Source organism: Scyliorhinus canicula, chromosome 5 (genome assembly GCF_902713615.1).
Source record: "Scyliorhinus canicula chromosome 5, sScyCan1.1, whole genome shotgun sequence".
NCBI lineage: Eukaryota > Metazoa > Chordata > Chondrichthyes > Carcharhiniformes > Scyliorhinidae > Scyliorhinus > Scyliorhinus canicula.
The window spans coordinates 196,414,596-196,437,673 of NC_052150.1; the positions used below are offsets into that span (position 1 = coordinate 196,414,596).

The 23,078-nt window shown below is 50.3% G+C and overlaps 1 long non-coding RNA gene across 1 annotated transcript in view; it reads right to left on the bottom strand.

The window, feature by feature from the left end:
• Window positions 1-5,514: 5,514 nt before the first annotated feature.
• Window positions 5,515-23,078, bottom strand: part of LOC119965651 — a 41,982-nt gene continuing 24,418 nt past the window's right edge. The window contains exons 3-4 of the long non-coding RNA XR_005460594.1: window positions 17,271-17,381; window positions 5,515-7,965 (exon numbers count right to left, since the gene is read on the bottom strand). This is a non-coding gene — a long non-coding RNA (uncharacterized LOC119965651). The remainder of the gene's footprint in view (window positions 7,966-17,270; window positions 17,382-23,078) is intronic.

A 23,078-nucleotide genomic window follows, 5' to 3' on the forward strand; every position in this document is an offset into this window, starting at 1 on the left:
CGACCAGAAAACCGGCAGGAGGTGTCTCTCACACAGCGAGAAACTCGGTTCTACTGGCGTTAGGAACCGGGAGGGATAGGCCACCAGTCTGAGTCTCCCATGGCGGTCTTGTAGAAGTATGGCTGCAAGTGTTGCGTCTCTGGTTGCAACTTCCAGCATGAAGGGCAATTCTGGATCTACTACCTGTAGTGCTGGAACCTTCGCTCGGGCCTGTTTTAATTCCAAGACTGTCTGTGTGTGCTTCTCGGTCCATTCCCATGGGGTGTTCTTTTTCAACAGGTCTGAGCGATACCCCACCAAGCCTAGAAAGGAACGCAATAAGCTCATGTCTTTGGGTAGGAGCAAATGGGCAATAGACTTGATGTATTTCCTCTCAATCTTCTGTTTTCCCTGGCTGACTACGGTTCCCTAGTATGAGACCTGGGATTTCATGATTCGTGCCCTTTTGGGATTCATATTTAACCCTAAAGAGGTGAGGAGGGTCAATAGTTCCCCTCTGGTGTCAGCTTGAAGCAAGAGGTCATCTACATACTCAATTAAGCAATCAGACGGTCAAAACCCATCCAGCCCTTCAGCCAATCGTTGATGGAATATAGATGGGGAATTATGGAAAACCTAACCTACTGACCCTGAAAAGCGAATGCAAATTTGTATTGACGCTGTTTACGTTGGGGGATCGATCAAAATCCATTGCTTATGTCCAGCACTGTGAAATACTTAGCCTGTGGCACCTGTTTTGTCATGGCTTCGGGGCTGGTCTCTACAGTTGGTGTCATGATTGCGGTTGTTTTATTCAATTCTCGGTAGTTGATCGTCAGATCCAAGAGCAGTCTGGTTTCCTTACTGGACAAAACACTGGATTTCTGGAAGGATTTCTTCAGGGACTAGGGGAAGGCAGCTAGCGAGGATTCGGACAACGATCTTCCCAGCTATAGAGTGTGAGGAGATTCCTCGATAGTTCCCATAGTCCGCTTTGTCTCCTTTTCCTGAAGGTGGCAGAGATGACGGCATTCCCGAGGCTGGCAGGAATTTATTTTCTGTCTGAGATTTTCCTGAACAGCTGATGGAGATGACGGGTCATCTCCTCTCCTCCAAGTTTGAAAATCTCATCCACTCATGGTGCCTTCCATTCTTCACGCTTGCTGTGGGTCCATGATCATCTGGGGAAATTCCTCAAACGTATCATTGTGCATGGTGTATCACGGTTGAGGAGTTCTTTGAAGACTTCTCTCCATCGAAGGCCAATATTTGCTCTGTCCCTCAAGAGGATTATATCCTTACTCTGCATCAGTTTGAGGCCTATATTGGGTCCATATATTGCCTTGGAGGCACTGAAGAAGCCCTGGGTGCTGTGCTTGTTGGCGAGGAGTTGCAGCTCCTTAGCTTTCTCAGTCCACCATTGGTTCTGGATTTCCCTAGTTCTTCTTTGTCCTCCGCCTTGGCTGATTGATGAGCTCTCCTTTTGTCCTTGCTGGTTACGTCATTTTGCCAGGCGGAAAAAGTTTTCTGTTTGTTGATGAGGTCTTGGATGGTGTGATCATTCTCCTCGAACCAGTCTTGGTGTTTCCTGGTCTTGTAGACAATGGTTTCTTCACATCCTAAGATGATGGCTGTCTTCAGCTCTTTCCAGTTTTTCCTCGACTCCATTACTTTGGAGATTTTGGAGAAAACATTGTTGGAAGTTCCCGAGCATGCCTTGCTCTTGAATCTGCTCAATGTTGATCTTTTATCTGACTTGTTTCTTCATCTTCTGCGGCTCAGGTGGAATTTGTTGGATATGGAGGAATGGACAATCCGGTGGTCTGTCCAGCTATCCTCTGCACTGGTCATCCTTTTGGTCTTGGGATCGGATGATGGCTAAGTCAATAATGTACCAGTGCTATGTTTGTGGATGTCTCCAGGATGTCTTCAACTTGTCTTTTTGCTGGAACAGTGTGTTGGTGATGACAAGTTGGTGTTCTGTGCATTTGGTGAGCAAGAGAACCTCGGTGCAGTTGCAATTTCCCAACGCCTTCCTTTCCAATGGTTTCTTTTCAGAGTTGGGCATCCTTTCCAACCTAGTTTTGATGTTCCCAAGGAGGATAATTTTATCTTCCTTTGGAATGTTGGAGAATATGGTGTCCTGGGTGAAGTAGAAGCCTTCTTTGCACTCATCATTGGCATCAAGTGATGGGGTGTAGGCAAAAATTAATTGATGCCACCAGTGAGCTCTGAGAGTCAATTGACGAGTTTGCTCTTGATGACAAATCCAATTCCATTCTTTCCTTGGCTTGCCACCTTGTCTTAGTGGAGAGGCTTGAAAGTTCCATTGATCCTGAGATCAATGCCGTCGGGAGCTTAAATACCTGGCAGGGTCACCCACGGTGGTAAGGTCAGAGGGGAGGAACCAGACAAATCGCAATCTAAATTAAGGTGTAAGATACTCATATATCTCTGGCTGTGATGGCGGATGAAGGCTCCAGCTGTAGGGAAATCCCCAGTCATTGAGATTCTCTTGTCACTGGCATTGGACCTACCCTCTGTCAAGGACCATGTGTCTGCTGATGTGTAATGGCCATGTTAAAAGATACCCTGTACCAGGTGTCTACGTGGAGGAAACCAATACCACCTTCCCCCACACACATACATAGACAAGCCCTGCGGTGATTGGCAAGAGGTGATAGGGCCAGGACCGTGAAATCTGGAAGTCCCTAACTTCGGACCGTCAGGTAGGCAGTAGAGTTTGATTCAGTCATCTCGCTCTTGGACTAAGAGCAGGAGAGCGTTTTTTCTTCCCGGCTGAGCAGCTCTCTTCTCACTCTGCTCACCTTGCATGGGGAAAGGGTAGAGAAGATGCCCTAAAAATAGTCTGTTCTGTCCCCAACCTGACTGGAGAACCCCATCCAACAGGCTCATCTACCTGTGGTCAGAAAATCAAAGTTAAACTCAATTTTGGAATTTGGAATGTACAAAACATCACGGATAACGAGCAAACAATCAACCGGAACGGAGAACTGCCTTTGTTAGCCCGTGAAATCAGGCGCTTCAACATTGACGTCACTGCCCTGCAAGAAACCTGAAGGGAAGGCAAATGGCAGCTGAGGGAAGATGGCGGTTGGTACACCTTCTTCCGGAGAGGAAAACCTGAGGATTGACGCTTTTGATTACATCATAGCTGACCTTGTAACTTCTTTCCACACAGGGAGGAGAAACAACTGTAGAGCTCCCACATGCTAATAATATGCATCCTCCAATGGTCGCATCACACTGAGGGTTGAACTTTATGGCTCCATCGTGACTGTAAAATGGGGGCTGGTCAAAAGCTCATTAATATTGGAGGGATTGGAAAAGCCCGTATGAGGGCCTGTAAATATTTGCCCTGACAACGGACAAGAAGTAGATCACACATATTTTTGATTTGATTTGATTTATTATTGTCACATGTATTAGTATACAGTGAAAAGTATTGTTTGTTGCATGCTATACAAATAATGCACACCGTACATAAGGAAGTAAGGAGAGACTACAGAATATAATGTTACAGTCATACCTAGGGTGTCGAGAAAAGATCAACTTAACACGAGGTAGGTCCATTCAAAAGTCTGATGGCAGCAGGGAAGAAGCTGTTCTTGAGTTGGTTGGTAGTTTCCTGCGGTTTTAGGCAGAGCAGGAACCATAGCAAGCTGCGATACAACCAGAAAGAATGCTTTCTATGGTGCATTTGTAAAAGTTGGTGAGAGTCATAGCTGACATGCCACATTTCCTTAGCCTTCTGAGAAAGTAGAGTTGTTGGTGGGCTTTCTAAACTATAATGTCAGCATGGGGGGACCAGGACAGGTTGTTGGTGATCTGGACACCTAAAAACCTGAAGCTCTCGACCCTTTCTACTTCATGGTGAGAGAGAGTTTGACTGTAAGCAGACAGAGAGTCTCAGTCTTAATGGTATCAAATTCCCCTGTAGAAGAATGAAACCACTCTGGGGGAACATGTCATTGATTAAGGTGACAGATGTCGGTTGCCCTACAGACACAAATTATTTTGTTCAATTGGGAAAAACATAGGGACTGATTGTCAACAACACCATTCTGAAAGAAGCACTGGAACCCGAGGAACATTTTGATCAAAGCTAATCTACAGAGGATGGAACCAGAAATATCCCCTTAAGTTATAATGGGAATCAAATGTGCTAACAAAACAAAGTCTCAAAAGCATCTGAGGAGAGATATGTTCTGTTGAATCCAGAGGTCCCAACCCGAAGATTAGACATTTAAAAATATATTTTTATTTTCCTATATAGTTACTCTGCAAGATTTGAGTGCGTTGAATGAGATTAGTCCTGTGATATCAGTCTGCAATTATTTGTGTAATAATTCTCGAAATTGGGATAATAAAGCGACTCCACAATGATAAAATAAACATTGGATCGCTTTCAAATATTTAATCAGTGCCTGGCTGTTTGCTTAGTTCATCCAAACCCTTGATACACTTTCAAATTTATTATTAGAGTATTAGATCCGCTTACGTTGAAACTGGGGATTTTTTATAGCTACAAAAAAGAAAGAGAATTAAACTAAAGTTGTTTGCTTGCGCTTTTGATTGATGTCAGAATGGAAATTGATGGCCGAATGGGGCAATAAATGAGAAAACGGCCAGGGTTGGAGGGCTAGATGGTAAGCACAGGGGAAGTCGGGAGAAACTGAGATGCTGAAGGGAATTGACTTCAAACATTGGAATGGTTGATGTGAATGGCTGTTGTCACACAGTTGATGTGGTTTCTGTCATGATATGCATTCATGCACATAATGAAATACAGACAGGCAGTGACAGACACCCAGTACAGCCAATCAACACACAGGACAGAACACAACCAATCACCAGGCAGAACACTAGAAGGTGGTCTCCCACTATAAAACACACAAGGCATCAACACTCTGCCTCTTTCCACTGGTGACAACTATAGTGACAGTCAGGGTGTATATATCAGTTAGCACCTTCTACTCGTGGCTCAGAGCTAGTCTGGTCTAGTTAGTTATAGCAAGCGCGCTTAGATTAGTAGAGTGTCAAACCCACAGCGAACTGTGTGCACTGCTTAACAAGTTCAATAAAGCGTATTGAACTAACATCACAATTTGGAGTCTACTTTCAAGTACAACTGCATCCAGTTGCAGTCCGTGTTACCCCAGGGTGAATAACACGACAGTTTCAATGCTTGAAGCAAATAAATGTTTTGCAGCTGATATGGTTTCAGATCAGTTCCTTCATTTGATAACTTTCAGCCATCAAATTATGACTTGAAAAATCATTTTCGAACACAGGTATAACGCACCCGAGAGCAGATCAACACAGTGTCCACAGAAATCTGCCGGGGAAACCAAGGCAAGAATCACAAAATTGATCGCCTGAGACAAAAGATACACAAGCCCCTGGCTAAATAACAAATTAATAATAATAAGCTTTATTAGTGTCACAAGTAGGCTTACATTAACACTGCAATTAAGTTACTGTGAAAATCCACTAGTCGCCACACTCCGGCGCCTGTTCGGATACACAGAGAGAGAATTTAGAATCCAGGTACCAGGCGATGTGAAGCAACAGTGCTAACCATTGTGCTATTGTGCCACCCAAATTAATTAAATTAATAGTTCTGAGTTTCATATTTATGTGTTCGCCAGGTTCGATCCCGGCTCTGGGTCACTGCCCTTGTGGAGTTTGCACAATCTCCACCACAATCCAAAGATGTTCAGGATAGGTGGATTGGCCACGCTACGTTGTCTTATTCACTGCCTCTGCCTCTAATTGGAAAAAATTAATTGGGAACTCTAAATTTAAAAAAATATATATATTTATGTGTTCGGCTGCAACCCAGCTTTATACCCAAATTATTTTAACAAATGAATGTGCAACAAAACTGTTTATTTTTCTCAGATCATGGGCGGGATTTTCCGCCCGGTTGGGGGCTGCTGAAATACGCCCCTGCGGCGATTCTCCACGGGCAACCGGCCGAAATCCCGGCGAATTCCGCCGAGTCCCGCCGGTGTGATTCCAACCTGATACCACCCGGCGGGAGGTTAGGACCCGTGGCCACCGTAGACGTCCTGGTGGGGCTTTGGGGATCTAACTCCGGTGGCTGCCTCAATCTGGAGGGGGCCCAGCTCCTTCCGCAGGGCCCGCTGTAAGGTCCCTGAAATGTTGCTCCGCGCCGGCGCGGAGACACCAACCACATGCATGTGCCGGTGCGGAGACGGCTGTCCCGTGCAGAGCCGCCTTTCACCGCCGGAGCAGCGTGCAGCACTCCGCCACTGTGCTCGCCCCCTGAACACTGGTGAATTGCTGGGCCAGGAGGCCCGTTGACGCCGGTGTACACCACTCCGGTGTTTACGCCGGTGTCAACACTTGGCCAGGATTTCAGAGAATCCTGGCCCATATATTTTCATTGTCGACGATCACCACAAAGTTGCATCCACATTCTTCAGATTGGTAATGATGTGTAATATTGGTTTAAGCACAAGAGGGAGCACTTTACTCTGATTTAGAATACTGAAATGACATGAAAAGCTTTTTGTGATGCACGTTTACAGTCCAAAATATGTATTAAATTCTTCCATAATTCTCACCCAAAATACAATCTAAGTTCTTAAAATAATGTGGAAGTTTACTGGGATGTGTATTTATTGTCAAAGGTTTATAAGTTGATTGCGAATTCTTATTCTTTCAATAAGACATACAGGTAATAGCTATAATAACAAAAACTATGCATTTATATGGCATCTTTGATTAGTAAAATATCCCAACAGAAGCAAAATCAAACAAATGTGAAATCAGAGTCAAATGAAGAGATATAATGAAGGTTGGTGATGGGTTTTCAGGAGAGCTAAAAGGATGACATGCAAGTTAAGAGACAACAAAGCTTTTAGGGAGGGAATTCCAGAGCCTGGAACCAAGATGGCTGAAGGCATGGTTGCCATGGTTAAGTGAAGATTGCATTAGGGTTGCACCTGATGTTGGACTTCGACAAACAGGGAGCTTTAGGTGAGTTGTGGGGCTGTGGAAGGTTGAACGGGCCAGGGGGGATGGGGAAGTGGCATGAAAGGCTTTAAACACAAGAATATATATTTTAGGTTGGGGGGACCAGAAGACAAGATAGATCGGTAAAGACATGGGTGTTGTTGGGGACTTGGTGTAGAATAAGATGTGGGAAGCGGAGATTTGAATGAACTGAATTTTATGGAGGGTGACCTTAAGAGCAATAAATTAATCAAGTTTAGATAGATAATGTCACAGACATCATTTGCAGCACAGTAGGGTGAAACAAGTAATATTACAGAGGTCTTTGAGTGTTCATGGAGTGTTCTCCCCCATTGAGAGGCCTTTGAATAGGACACTGGAGTTGCAAACTTTCGGGTTCAGCTGAGGCACTGCCCCTGGATGGGATCAAATCCTTAACTAGGGAAGAAAGATTGCAGTGGTCTCAAAGGCAAATTTGGTCTCCTGTTGTTTAAGTGGAGGACATATTGTCTCATCTCAAAATGGATGTCCGACAAACTATCTGATAAAACAGAGGCAGTGAATAAGAGTTGGTGTTGCTGGGGAGCTCATATTTGACAGCTTGTCTATGGACCCGAGCATATTTTCCAATAATTTTGTCGAGGAGCAGTACGTAGCTGAGAAATAGGAAGGGGCCAATCATTCCCCAAATCCTGAGGCAACAGAATAACTGGACAAGTCAGATGGGAAGAATGTGAGGACAGCTGAGCTCAACTGGCCAACAGAAGCCAGGTTTTGGAGTGGAATGGCTGAAGACAAGTTGAGAAAACTTAGGAGGGACAATGCACCATGGTCACAGCTCAACTGAATCTATCCTCCAGTCTTCCGTTTTCAGCGTTCGGAAGGGGATATTGGCATTGGAGAGAACTGACAGGTCAGATAGGAGACAGATCATTCCTCCAGCATGGGAATCTTGAACGCTTAGCCGGTTAACAGAAAAACCTGGAAAAAAAATTGAGAGAGTTGTAAAAATGTAGACATCTCCCAGAAGACTATAGATATCAAGATAAATGAGTTGATTAACAACAGTAACGTGCAGTTATATTGCACCTTAAACATGGCAAAACCATCCCGAATACTTTAAAAGAGAGATAAACAATTCCTCGTGGAGAAGTAGTGGACAGGCTTCTAGTGCACAACCTGGTGAGCATCACACAGTTGCTGATGCACATCCGGTGGAGGGAGGAACACCCAGGTGAGACATCAGTTGGTGGGCTGCTGGATCCCATGACCCAGCTGGGTCCCAGTCAGAGGCTGAGCCTCTGGACCAGGTTTACCCGGAGCTGCTGTAGTTGATAGGGTGTGGCCGTGAGAGTCAGAGGGAGATGTCGGCGACACTCCAGCAGGTCCACAGCTGTTCGGAGGAGTCCCAATGCCTCCAGCACAAGAGATGGTGCCGGTGATGCGTGGCACCAAGGCCAACACTGCTAGGGTGGCGACCACAGTGGAGAGCCTGGAGCACAATGCCAGCACCATGAGTAATGGTGCACAAGGCATTGCTCAGTCAGTGACAGTCTTGGCTGAGTACTTGGATCTCCGGGCATGGCGGACCCTTGCTGCTACTGCCTGTCCTCCATCCTCCGGCTGGTCCTGCAGGTCCTCCCCGGGCTCGGCCTCTAGCCCCTCCTGGTCGGGCTTCTCCTCCTCCTCAGCCGTGGCTACATGCTCCTCCTCCCTCATCTCCAGCACGTCACTTGGCTGCTGTGACAGGTTGCAGAGGGTACAGAAGACCACCACAAAGCGGGTGACCCTCAGGGGGGCTACGCTGCAGGGCATCACCAGAGTGGTTGAGGCATCAGAACTGTATTTTATTTAAATAAAAATTTAATTGAGGTAATTTTGGTATTGTAACAACAAAATAAACAATGTACATGAAACTATAAACATAGTACAAAAGCCGTCTCCCTCCCTTACAGGTCCCATCTTTATTAACCCCCACCTCTAAGTTAACTAACCCCCCCCGCCTCTGCTGATGATTAATTTTCCACGAAAATGTCGACGAACAGTCCAGGTGAACCCTAACAGTGACCTTCTCAAGGCGAACTTGATTTTCTCCAAACAAAGAAAGCTAGCCATGTCCGATAGCTAGGTCTCTGACTTCGGGTGCTTTGAGTCCCTCCAAGCTAATAGTATCCATCTCCGGGCAACCACGGAAGCAAAGGCCAGAACGTCTGCCTCTTTCTCCTCCCAGCTCCTCCTCCCACTTGCGCTTCAGCTCCTCGGTCTGCGTCTCCTCAGACTCCATAAGTTCCTTGTAAATGTCAGAGACGCTCCCTTCTCCTACCCACCCTCTGGAAACTACCCTGTCCTGAATCCCCCTTAGCGGTAGCAGCGGGAAGTTGACACCTGTTTACGTAGGAAGTCCCGCACCTGCAGATACCTGAATTTATTTCACTCGCCAACCCAAACTTCTCCTCCAGCGCCCTCATACTCGGAAAGCTCCCCTCTATAAACATATCCCTAATCCTCTCACTCCCTGCTCTCCGCCATATCCGGAACCCCCATCCATACTTCCCAGGGCAAACTGGTGATTATTACAGACTCCCTCTGCTCCCACATGTCACCTCCATTGCCCCCAAACTCTCAGGCTGCCACCACCACGGGGCTGGTGGAGTACCCTGCCGGCGGGAAAGGCAGAGGCGCAGTTATCAATGCCCCCAGACTGGTACCCTTGCATGAAACCGCCTCCACACGCTCCCATACCGACTCCTCCCCCATCACCCACTTCCTGATCATGGCTATATTTGCCGCCCAGTAATAGTTACTAAAATTTGGCAGCGCCAGCCCGCCCTTTCCCCGACTCCGCTCAAGCAATGTCTTCCTTACTCGTGGGGTCTTGCCTGCCCAAATGAAGCCAGTGATCACTTTGTTGACCCGTTTAAAAAAGGACCGCGGAATAAAGATGGGGAAACACTGAAGTACAAACAGGAATCTCGTGAGGACCGTCATCTTCACCGTCTGCACCCTCCCAGCCAGTGACAACGGAAGTGCATCCCACCTCCGAAAATCATCCTTCCGAACAGGCGCCGGAATGTGGCTTCATTTGAAGCCTACTTGTGACAACAAGCGATTTTCATTTCATTCATTTGGTTTACTAGTCGGGCCAGATTTTATTTATACAGCCGATCCCATTCCCGCGCCACTTGCATGCCTAGGTACTGAAAGCTTCCCCCTACTAATCTAAACAGCAGCTCCCCCAATCGCCTCTCCTGTCCCCTCGCCTGGACCGCAAACATCTCACTTTTCCTCATATTTAGCTTATACCCCGAAAACCGAATTCCCCTAGAATTCTTATGATTTCTTCAATCCCCTCTATTAGGTCCAATACATACAAAAGCAGATCGTCTGCATAGAGCGAGACTCTGTGCTCCAACACCCCCCCCCCCCCGCCCCCCAAGGACGTGCCCCTTCCAGCCCCTTGAGGCTTTCAGAGCAATTGCCAACGGCTCTATAAGCTAGTGCGAACAACAGTGGGGAGAGGGGGCATCCCTGTCTCGTCCCCCGGTGCAGTCTAAAATAGTCCGATGTTGTCCTATTCATCTGTACGCTTGCCACAGGAGCCTGATACAGCAACGTGACCCAGTCAATAAAGCCCCACCCAAATCCGAATCGTCCCAGTACCTCTCACAGATAATCCCATTCTACCCGATCAAAAGCCTTTTCTGCATCCATTGCGATCATTACCTCCACCTCCATACCCTCCGGGGGCATCATGATCATGTTTAACAACCTTCTCACATTGGCCACCAACTGCCTACCCTAAACAAATCCCATCTGGTCCTCCCCAATAACGTATGGAACACAATCCTCAATCCTGGAGGATAAAAGTTTGCCCAGCAATTTGGCATCCACATTCAACAGGGATATCGGCCTGTACGACCCACACAGCTCCGGGTTCTTGTCCTGCTTCAGAATCAGTGAAATTGTGGCCTGTGACATCATTGGGGCAGCACCCCTCTTTCCCTTGCCTCATTGAACATCCTCATCAACACCGACCCCAATATCCCAGAGAACTTTTTATAAAACTTCACTGAGTACCCGTCCGGCTCGGGGCTTTACCCGACTGCATGGCCTACAGACCCTCCACTATCTCTTCCAACCCAATCGGGACCCCCAGCCCTTCTACCAGCTCCCCGTCCACCTTTGGAAAATTCAGCCCCTCCAAGAAGCGCCTCATCCCTTCCGGCCCCGTAGGGGGGTTCCGACTGTACAGCCTACTGTAGAAATCCCTAAACGCCTTATTCACCCCTGCTGAATCATCAACCAGGTTCCCATCTCCGTCATTTACCTGGCTGCTTCCCTCTTTCTAAGCTGCTGTGCAAGCATTCTGCTGGCCTTCTCTCCATGCTCATAGATCGCTCCCCTCGCCTTTCTCAGCTGCTCCACCGCCCTCCTTGTGGCCAACAAGCTGAACACCACCTGTGGCCTCCACCGTTCCCTTAAAAGCCCTGCCTCTGGGGTCTCCGCATACCTCCTATGGATCTGTAGTATCTCCTTTACCAGTCGGTCTGTCTCTACCCTGTCCACCTTCTCCCTATGGGCCTGTATCGAGATCAGCTCCCCTCTGACCACCACCTTCAGTGCTTCCCAGATCACTGCTGCTGAAATTTCCCCCATGTCGTTGACCTGCAGGTAGTTCTGAATACATTTGCACACCCCTTCATCAGCCAAAGGTCCCACATCTAACCTCCATTGCGTGTGCTGGTTACTGCCTTTACTAACCTGCAGATCAACCCAGTGCCAAGCATGGTCTGAGATTGTGATCGCTGAGTACCCCATATCCACCACTCCTGCCAGTAACGCCCTGCTCAAAATAAAGAAATCAATCCGAGAATACACTTTATGCGCGTGTGTGAGTAGAAGGAGAACTCCTTCACCCTCGGCTGCCCAAATCTCCATGGATCCAACCTCACCATCTGCTCCATGAACCCTTTTAGTTCCTTTGCCATTGCTGGCACCCTGCCCATTCTCGAGCTTGACCGGTCCAAGCCAGGGTCAATAACTGTGCTGAAGTCCCTCCCATGACCAACCTGTGCGAGTCCAAGTCCGGTATCTTCCCCAGCATCCTCTTCATAAACTCCACATCATCCCAATTTGGCGCATACACATTTACTAATACCACCTGCACCCCGTCCAGTTTCCCACTGACCATAATGTACTGACCTCCCACATCCGGAACTATGCTACCCGCTTCAAACACCACCCGCTTATTGATCAGGATCGCGACCCTGCTAGTCCTTGCGTCTAGTCCTGAGTGAAAGACCTGACTGACCCAGCCTTTCCTCAATCTAATCTTGTCAGTTACTCTAAGGTGTATCTCCTGCAACATTACCACGTCCGCCTTCAGTCCCCTAAGATGCGCGAACACACGTGCCCTTTTGACCGACCCATTTAACCCTTGAACATTCCAGGTGATCAGCCTAGTTGGGGGGCTAATTGCCCCCCCCCCCCCCTTCGCCGATCAGCCATCCCCTTTTTTGGGCCCGCCTCCAGCCCATGCTCCGTGCCTCCACCGGTCCGCCCCCAGGCAGCCTCCGCCCCCAACCTCCTCTCTGCCCTTTAGCCCAAGTCTCTCCCTCGTCAGCAGAACATTTACCCCCCCAGTAACAACCCTCTGTAACCCAACCCCTTTAATAAACTGAACATATGCACATCACCCACTGCGCTTCCGTGAGCTAGCCCACCCAGCTAGCTTGGTGGCCCCCATCCCTGGCGCCGGATAGTCTCCCACCTACTGTTACACCCCCCCCCTCATACAAACATACTCCAACATCAAACAATCCCCACACAAATGCCCGACAGAAAAACACCAAGATCTAAACAAGCACACCTCCATCCCCTAACAGTGCAAACCAAAACCTTAACTCACTCAGCTCTACTGCTGGTCCCAAATCAATGCAAAAGGCATTACAAACAGATTCCACAGAACAAAAAAAACGAGAAACTTTTTTTTCAAAGAAAAGAACAGAAAAACAAAAAAAAAACAAAAGAACGTTGCGGCAAAGTTCAAAAGTTCTCAGTCCACCACCAGTCCTTTCCTTCTCGTGAAGTCCAGCACGTCCTCGGGCGACTTGAAATAAAAGGGCTGTTTTTCCTGCATGACCCAGAGACAGGCCGATACAACAGTCCAAACTTCACCTTTTTCTTAAACAGGATCGACCTAATCTTGTTAAAGCCTGCTCTTCTCATGGCTACCTCCACACTCAGGTCTTGGTAGACCCGCAGGATACTGTTGTCCCACTTACAGTTCCGTGTCTGCTTGGCCCACTGCAGAATAAGCTCCTTATCCAAGTACCTGTGGAATCTCACCACCATTGCCCTCGGGGATCTCTCATTCGTGGCTTCCTCGCAAGCGCTCTGTGAGCCTTGTCCACCTCCAGGGGTCGGGAGAATGTCCCCTCCCCCAGCAGCTTCTCAAACATAGCCGCTATGTATGCTCCAGCGTCCACTCCTTCGGACCCCTCTGGGAGCCCAACAATTCTCAACTTCTGCTGGCGGGACCTATTCTCTAGGTCCTCCACCTTCTCCAGGAGATTTTTCTGTTGGTCTCTCAGCATCCCCACCTCCAACTCCACCGTAGTTTGATGTTCCTCCTGGTCAGCCAGCGCCTTCTCTACTTTCTGGATCGCCCAATCTTGGGTGTCCAATCCAAGCTCCAGCCGCTCAATTGATTCTTTTATCGAGTCCAAGCAGTCCCGTTTCTGCTTAGCAAAGCCTTCCTGAATAACTTGCATCAGCTGCTCCGTTGACCGCTGGGTCGACAAACCAGAGGTCCAGTCCTCTGCCATGCTGTCTCCCGCTGCAGCTTCAGCCCAAGCCTTCTCTGTCTTTCTGTTTCTGCCTTTACAAGCACTTCTCTCCATGCACCGATGTGGGAATTCAGTACACAATTGCCTCTGTCATCATTTTTACAATTCATGTCTGGTAGAAAATCGGGGGAAAAGGTCCTAAAGTCCGACCAGAGCGGGAGCCACCAAATGTGCGACTTACTCCTTCATAGCCGCCACCGGAAGTCATCGGAACTGTAATTTAAGCAGTCCGATGCACAGCTTAATGACAGCCTGGCACATAGGCCTCATTATAGCTAGTCTCCGCATCGGTCATCGGCCTCCGTACCAGCATCATTTGCCAGGTCCTAAACGGGTATCACATGTCCCGCAAGAACCATTCGGACATCCTGAGTTGCCCTTCAAAGAGGCTAGGGATCTCGGACTGCCCCAGGATATAGCTGTTGAGGACAATCCCAGGGAAGCATGCACACATGTGCATGATTTTGAGGTGGTGGTCACACATAAGTTAGATGTTCAGGGAGTGGAACCCATTCCTGTTGATGTCGGGCACTCCCTGTTGTCCCGGTGCGTGCAAGAGATGGGGACATCCCGGCGCTGGCGGAAAATCCTGCTGCCCGGGCATCCTGTTGGGCTTGGTCCAGGTCAAAGTTTATATAGTTAGCCACCCGCGCTAACAGGGCATCCATGACTTTGGATGCACTTACGGCTGTAGTTTGTGAAATGCCGCACAAGTCCCACTCGAGCCCTGGAATGATCCTGAGGTGTACAAGTTCAGGATTGCGATGACCTTGATGGTCACCGGGTGTGGGTATCCTCCTCCTCCATGTGGTGCCAAGTCGCCGCACCATCCCCTTGTTGAGGCAGAGCCTTCTGCAACACACGCTGCCCATCATCTGTTGGAATGACCAGTGGCTCCTGTACACCTTGTGCAGTCGCTGGCCTCCCCCTCTGGGACCCACCCTGGCCTGATGGGCAGCCGGATTCTCAGAGTATGGGATGGGGCCCGGTACATGGACCGCCACCATGAGCCTCTGCTGCAGCTGCCTTCTCCGGCGTCTGTCACCAGCAGCACCGGTGCCACCAGCACCGCGATGGCAGCTTCCGCTGGGTCCAAGATGTCATCCATATTGTGTAATATCTGTATTGACTTGAAGATGGTGTGAGACAGACAATCAGCTATGGCTTCCAGCCCAGTACCGTAAGGTTCCCCATGGCTCCACTCCTCCCCCAGTCACATCCCCTGCCAATCCCTCAGGGTGCCATCCTGTCCGCCCTTCACATGCACCCCCAAACTCCGCGAGGGGTGCTGGGCACCGGACCCAGACCCTGTACCCCAGACACTCGCTTGTACCATTATCTGGATCAGGCTCTGGTTCCCTCCCTGGTTCACACACCCACCTTCTGGGCGAGGGAGTGTCCCTGGTGCTGAGGCCCAGCTCTTGGGTGGTTGGATGTTGGCTGCTGCTTCTGTGGTGTTGAAGCCTCTGGTGTTCAGGGAAAGTGTCCAGGCCTCATGGTCAGATTGGGATGCTGAGCGATAACCCCCTCCTGCAATGTGGCATGTCCACCCACGGGAATCCACTTGGGGTATATTTGAGTTCAATAATAGTCGACGTATAACAATAACCATGAAACTACAAGGAAAGAGCACTGTGCTATACACACAGGCACCCATGCACTATAAAACATCGGTACAAACGTAAAACCATAACAGTGTAGTTACACAAAGAAAACAAATACACATTAAACAAGAACCAAACAACAGTACAAAGAATCTACCAGCATCCGAATAATCCCACCGCTCCCTCCCCCTCCTGCAGCTCCTCGCAGCAGACCAGCCAGAAAGTCACACTGACGCAGAGCATGGTGGATGAGAGAGAGAACACCCCTTTCCGGACTCCCGCCACAGACAAAAGGGGCTCCAGCTAACAAACACACACCATCCAAACGTGAAACAAGCAACAGTACAGCGAAGTTACCAGCAACTGAGCCAACTCACGCTCTCTCTCCCACATACAGTTCCCAGTCACAGGACATGGTGGAAGGGTGAGTGAGTGCCTCTTTTTGGATTCTAGACCGCAGGCAAAAGGGGCTGCGGCTAACAAACACACGGCCTCTAGACATCAAACGATAAACACTCAAGAGTGTAATAAAGCCACCTGCACCCGAGCCAACTTGCACTCTCTCCCCTTCCCACAGCTCCCAGCCGCAAGACAGGGTGGAAGAATGAGTAAACACTCTTTTTCGGATTCCAGAGTGCAAACAAAAGGGGCTATGGCTGACAAACACACGGCATCCAGACATCAAACAATAAACAAGCGACAATACAAAACCTCTCCCTCCCACACCCTACAGTCACAGAGTGGGGTGGCAGAGTGAGAGAACACACCCTCCCCCTCTCCTGCACTGGTAGTAGGTCATCCCTCCCTTTCCTTGCCCCAGGCCATAGAAGTAAAAGCACAACAAACAAGACAACCAGAGACATCAAAGACTAAACAACCAATAGGGCAACAAAGCCACCCGCATCTGAGCCAACTCTTGCACTCTCCCCCTTCCTGGAACTCCCAGCTGCAAGGCAGGTGGAAGAACGAGTGAACACTCCTTTCCGGATTCAAGAATGCCAACAAAAGGGGCATTGGTTAACAAACACACGGCCTCCAGATATCAAACAGTAAACAACCGACAATACAAAAGCCCTCCCTCCCACCCCAGCAGCAGTCCCACATCAGGAGAAAGGCGCTAAATACGTATATAGGAAAGGATGCACATAGAAAGCAGTGCGTGCATGTCGGCGAGAGTGTGAAGGAGTGTATCAGTGAATGCCTGCATGTACATGCCTGTAACTGTGTACATGTGTGAGAACGAGCATCATAGTCCCCTGAAAAAGGACACAATGACACAGGGCATGGCGGAAGAGAGAAAGAAAACACATCTCCCCTCCCAAGAGAGGGCACAGTTCCGTCTAAGAACAGTGTCATTGTACAAAAGTCAAAGCAAAACACAGCAAACACAGAAACCACAAAACAGGGAACAGTACAATAAAAATAACAACTTTATACCATGAACAAAACCAATAAACAATCAGCAAGAAAACAAAGCCATCAGCACGCCAACCAGCACTCACTCTCCCCCACCCCTCCCCTCCCCCCCAGCAGGCCCACATCAGTGGAAGGCGCCCAATGGTGGTATGGAGCAAGGCAGCAGACAGAGAGAGAGAGACCCCTCCCCTTCACTAGCATGGGTAGCTTGCCAAATTCCAGGCCGCAGAAGCAGGAGGGGCTGCAACTGACGGGCACACAGCGAGAAACAATAAACAACAATAACTCAATATCAAGCATGCAATTCCCCACCAGTTAAACAGCAACCAACATCAGGACAAAAGGAAAATCAAAACACCAGCAATCGGCATGGCTCCCAAACCGGGAGCAGTAGATAAACACTAACACAAAAACTCACCAGTAGTCCACGAACGCATCCCGATCAAACTATCAAGTTGTTCAGTCAAATCAGGCCGCCGCCCCTCCTCGCCTGCAGTATGGGCATCTGGTCTCCCAATACCACGCAGTCCTAAGACCAGGCCACAGGAAAGAGGGGGCATTAACAAGTGACATACAGTTCCAAACATAAGTCAATAAACAGTCAAAAGTCAATAAACATAATGTTTCAATGAAGCTATCAACAAACTGCAAGAGGAAACCCTCCTCCACCTTCAACCTGGTAGCAAGCCAGCCAAATCCTCCCCTTGCCTCACTCCAGGTGAAAGAAGCAGAAACACAGCCCCAGGCATTGCAGCAGCAAGCAGCTTTCCTCCGCTCTCTCCCCCTCTGGCAGCTTCCAGCTTCCAGCAAAACAGAAACAGTCATTACCTGAAAGCCACACCAACTCAAAGCACAGCAGAGGAAGAAAAAGCACCAGTTCCCCTTCTTCAGATTGGTAATAGGCTTGTTCACAACTTCCCTTTGCCTCATTCCAGGCTTCAGAAGCAGAAAAGGCAGCAAACAAAACACTAGGGATGCGATTGTTCAGCCTCGTTACACTCTCACTCAAGCGAACTGAGGCCAGTGAATAGCGGGATAGGCCCAAAAATGAGAACTGCACTAGGTGCCAAACAGTTTGAGATGCAACTGGTCCATTCCTGCAGACGAAATCGGGATCTCGCTGTAGTATGGCGAGAAACCAATTATCAGCACTTCAGCCCCATTTCCATACAATTAACAAGAGCCATCCCAAATCCAATCGCCTCCTGTCATTCAACAGCCTCCTCAGCTAGTGGTCATGCTGGCGCCGATTAGTACTCCTTTTGAAAAACATGTACTCCTTTTGAAAAACGTGAACCTGGCGGAGGGGCTTCTGCGGGGAGTCGAGGAGGTGAGTAGCCATCTTGCTCACATGCAAAGAGCCTGGGGGTGCTGGGCTTGCCACCCCAGTGCTGGGTGGGGGAACCTCGGCTGGGGGTGGGGGACCGTCTGCAGTGGTGGGCCATCATGGGAGGTGGTGGAAGGAAGTGCTGGGGGACAACGGCTCGCAGCACCACCATGCCGACCCCTGGATCATGTGTATCCATTCCTGGGCAACCCTTAGCCCTGCCTGTCTGCCCCACTGACCATGCAGAACCCCACCAACTGACAAGGCCTCTGGCTGTGAGGCTGAAGGCTATAGCTTGTGGAGAATTGGCAATCATGGTTAAGTGAGCACTTCACACAACCCAAGTTGATTCCTGTAGTTGAGTGAGCCATGTAGCATGTGGGAGCCATTGCCTAGCATCCCAATCACACCTTGATGCCTGGACACTGTGCTTGAACACTGAGGGAGGTAACACCTCACACGCAGCACCCAACATCCGAACACCCCGGGGATGGGACACAGCTCCAGGGACATGTCCACGGCGGAGGGTGGGTGCCAGCCACAGGGAGGGGGAGACCCCTGGAGAGATGGGCCAACGATTCGGGGGTCGACCTGCATTGCAGAGGAAGGTGACAGGGGCATCTTACTGTTTTTTACCAAAAGTGTTTATTGTGTTTGAGAATGCCCCACCCTCCCGATGGTGCTGACCTCTCCCCCACCGCCCCCTAACAATCCCCCAATCCCCTACCCTGGTGCCCTCAGTGATCCTCCTAGATATACCACCACGTCGAGGTGTATTCCCAGGATGCACATCTGATGTGGAGGCAGCTAGCTGTTTATCTTGCCCCGTGGCATTAGATGCCATGGTGTGTGTCCTCTGGAGGCTCTGAGGCCAGAGGACTCTGGTTCACTTGTTGGCAGCACATGCACATCCTTGCAGCCCTGTCCCATGTGATGTCTGCGAGACGTGACCTTATCAGAGCAGTGGAACTCAGGGGAGCAGGTGGCCACTGTCGCCACTCCATGGGACGGGTCCGGGTTGGCACTCAGTGACCCCCTCCTCTCGCTTGGTGTCCATAGCGCTCCGGGGTTCACCTTGAGATGAAGGGCAGCTGGTTCGAGCCCTGGCTGCCCCTACATCATCTGGCTCTCCAGCCCTGGCGGTTCCCCATGGTCCACCCCATCGTGTCGACGCCCTCAGAGATGTTCCTCAGTGATTGGGCCATGCTCTGTAGCACCTCGCCATTGCCCACCTGCGACTGGGACAAGCGCCGCAGCCCCTCCAACAGTGAGACTTGTCCTGCAGAAACTCATCAATGTCAGCCTGGTACTGGGAGACATCCCCCAGTGAGGCAGACATTCTGACAAGACCCTCGCCCATGTCCACCGACTGTGCAACGCCTTGGGCACCTTCACTAATGGTGCCGATGTCGTGCACCAGGCTCTCCACTGCAGTCGCCACCCTAGCAGTGTTGGCCTCGGTGCCACGCATTGCCGCCGACATCTCCTGGCCCCGTAGCCTCTGGGATGTCTCCAAGGTGGCATCCTCAGAGCCCTCCTCTTGGGAGGCTGGATAGGGTGCCGCCTGGGATGGGCCGAGCCATCGGCCCGCGGACCTGTGGGAGAATGGACATGTGGTCAGTGGGAGGGATGGGTCAGTCAGTAAGACAATAATAACTCACATTTGACAGGTCCTCTGGGTGAGGCCCGCTGGTTCCTCACCTCGGCAGCACCCACTAATCTTTTCATTGCTGACCGCCCTGTCCTCGGCCACACCAGTCACCTCCAGGGCCAGTTCCTGGAAGGGTGTGAGAATCCTGATGTCCAGCACTCCACAGACAGTCTGGGCCCTCTCCCGGTTATTGTGGGAGATCTTTTCCTAAGGAGACACGGAGGGGGCATTGGGGGCATCGTTAGCCACAGTGGTTCACAGTGGTGGGAAGGGAGGTGTGAAGGAGGGATTGAGGGTTGAAGGGAGGAGGGGTTGAGGAAGGGTGGGGGGAGGGTGTTGAAGGGGGGGTAGATGCTCCCATAATGGGGGAGAGGTCTCGGTGGGGTGGGGAGGGCGGTGCATGGTGTCTACTCACTAGTGCTGCCTAGTGTAGGTCATTGACCTTCTTCCTGCACTGGTGGTCGGTCCTGCTGGTCACACTCCCTGTTATAACCCAGAATGGGACTTGCCCAGCTAGGGATGATTGTTGCCTAGTGCTGATTGGGCTGTGAGTTAACTAGCACTAGTATAGCAGCTGACAGGAAGGAGTGAGGATCCTGAGATGTGTAACTGGGTCATGTGTAAATACTGCTGTAATGCTGAATAAAAATCTTTCTTAGGAATTCGGTGGTCTCCCCATTGCCGTTTACTTCGCTCCCCTAGCTCACTGCCGCTGCCACGCCATCCCAGGCAGCACTGGCTGCCCTATCGCTGACCCTTCTTGATCCTCGGGGGAACTGGACATCTCTCCTTTACTTCCCAGGTCAGCGTTCCTGAATCGTAGGGCTTGGTGCCACTGTTGTAAGCTCGCTCAGGTTGGCTGAGCAAGTGCAATTTTTTTTTTTTTATAAATGTTTTTATTCAGTTTTCGTATTTTATATTGAACAAATTACAAATTGTTAGGAGAGAGAAACAAAAAAAAAAACAAACAAAAACAAACACGCAAAAATTAACATACATATTTACAGGTAAGCATCTTCGTAGTAGTAACTGCGCCCCCCCCCCCCCCCCCCCCCCCCTCAACATGTTTATTTAGCTTGGTTTTGGGCCTTAGCTAGCCATCGAACCCCCGTAACGAACCTGTAGCCCCCCACCCCCCCTCCCGCTACCTTCCCCCGACTATTCTTCCTCTTGTACATTGGCCACAAATAGGTCCCGGAACAGTTGCATGAATGGCTCCCACGTTCTGTGGAAGCCGTCGTCCGACCCTCGGATGGCAAATTTGATTTTCTCCATTTGGAGAGATTCCGAGAGGTCGGACAGCCAGTCCGCAGCTCTGGGCGGTGCTGCTGACCGCCAGCCAAACAGGATTCTACGGCGGGCGATCAGGGAGGCAAAGGCAAGGGCATCCGCCCTCCTCCCCAGGAATAGATCTGGCTGTTCTGAAACCCCGAAGACCGCCACTATCGGGCATGGCTCCACCCTCACTCCCACCACTTTGGACATTACCTCGAAGAAGGCTGTCCAGTACTCCACGAGTCTGGGGCAAGACCAGAACATGTGGGCGTGGTTGGCCGGGCCTCTTTGGCACCGTTCACATCTGTCTTCCACCTCCGGGAAGAACCTACTCATACGGGTTCTTGTTAAGTGGGCTCTATGTACCACTTTTAGTTGCGTCAGGCTGAGCCTTGCGCACGTGGAGGTGGAGTTGACCCTATGCAGTGCTTCGCTCCAGAGTCCCCACCCGATCTCCATCCCCAGGTCGTCCTCCCATTTCCTCCTTGTTGCGTCCAGTACGGTGTCGTCCCTATCTACCAGTCGGTCATACATGTCACTACAGTTCCCTTTCTCTAGGATACTTGCGTCCAGTAGGTCTTCCAGTAGTGTCTGTCGTGGCGGTTGTGGGTACGTCCTTGTCTCCTTTCGTAGGAAGTTTTTGAGCTGCAGGTACCGTAGCTCGTTCCCCCCAGCTAGCTGAAATTTCTCTGTCAGTTCGTCCAGTGTTGCGATCCTGTCGTCCGTGTATAGGTCCCTGACTGTCAGTGTCCCCCCGTCCTGCCTCCACCTTTTGAAGGTGGCGTCGGTCAGTGCTGGTTTGAACCTATGGTTGTTGCAGACGGGAGCCCTGTTCGACATTTTGGTCAGGCCAAGTTGCTGCCGCAGTTGGTTCCAGGATTGGAGGGTGGCTGTCACCACTGGGCTGCTGGAGTGTTTTTTGGGTGGGGATGGGAGTGCTGTCGTGGCGAGGGCCCGGAGGGAGGTTCCCATGCAGGAGGCCTCCTCCGCACGCACCCACTCAGCTTCTGGCTCCTGGATCCATCCCCTTACTCGCTCGGCTGTTGCTGCCCAGTGGTAGAATTGTAGATTCGGGAGGGCTAACCCTCCCCTGGTTTTTGTTTTTTGTAAGACCTTCTTTGGGATCCTAGCATTTTTACCCCCCCATACGAACGCCATGATGAGTTTGTCCAGCGCTTTGAAAAAGGCCTTGGGGATGTAGATCGGAATGGATCTAAACAGGAAGAGGAACCTGGGCAGTACGTTCATTTTGATCGTCTGAACTCTCCCCGCGAGGGAGAGCGGGAGTGTGTTCCATCTTTGCAGGTCCTTTTTAACTTCCTCCGTCAGGCTGGTGAGGTTCCATTTGTGGATCCCTTTCCAGTCATGGGCTATTTGGATCCCCAGGTAGCGGAATTTATGTCGGGCTTGTTTGAACGGCAGCCCCTTTAGTGCTGCCCCCCCCCCCCCCCCTTGCGGGTGTAATGGGAAGATCTCACTTTTGCTCATGTTGAGTTTGTAGCCCGAGAAGGCTCCAAACTCTTTCAGGAGCGCGATGATTCCGTCCATGCTGCTTTGTGGGTCCGAGATATAGAGGAGCAGATCATCCGCATAGAGTGAGACTCTGTGCTCTCTACCTCCCCTTCGGATCCCCCTCCAATTTTTTGCTGCCCTGAGCGCGATTGCTAGCGGTTCGATTGCTAGTGCGAACAGCAGCGGGGACAGTGGGCATCCTTGTCTGGTGCCCCTGTGCAGCTGGAAGTATTGGGAGTTGGTATTGTTGGTCTGTACACTCGCCATGGGAGCGTTGTACAGGAGCTTTACCCAAGCGGTGAACCCTGTTCCAAGCCCGAACCGCTCCAGTACCTCTATGAGGTATATCCATTCGACTCTGTCGAAGGCCTTTTCTGCGTCCAGGGAGACGATCACCTCTTGTGTTCTCTCCCCGGAGGGGGTCATTATCACGTTCAGCAGGCGCCTGATGTTCGCGGTCA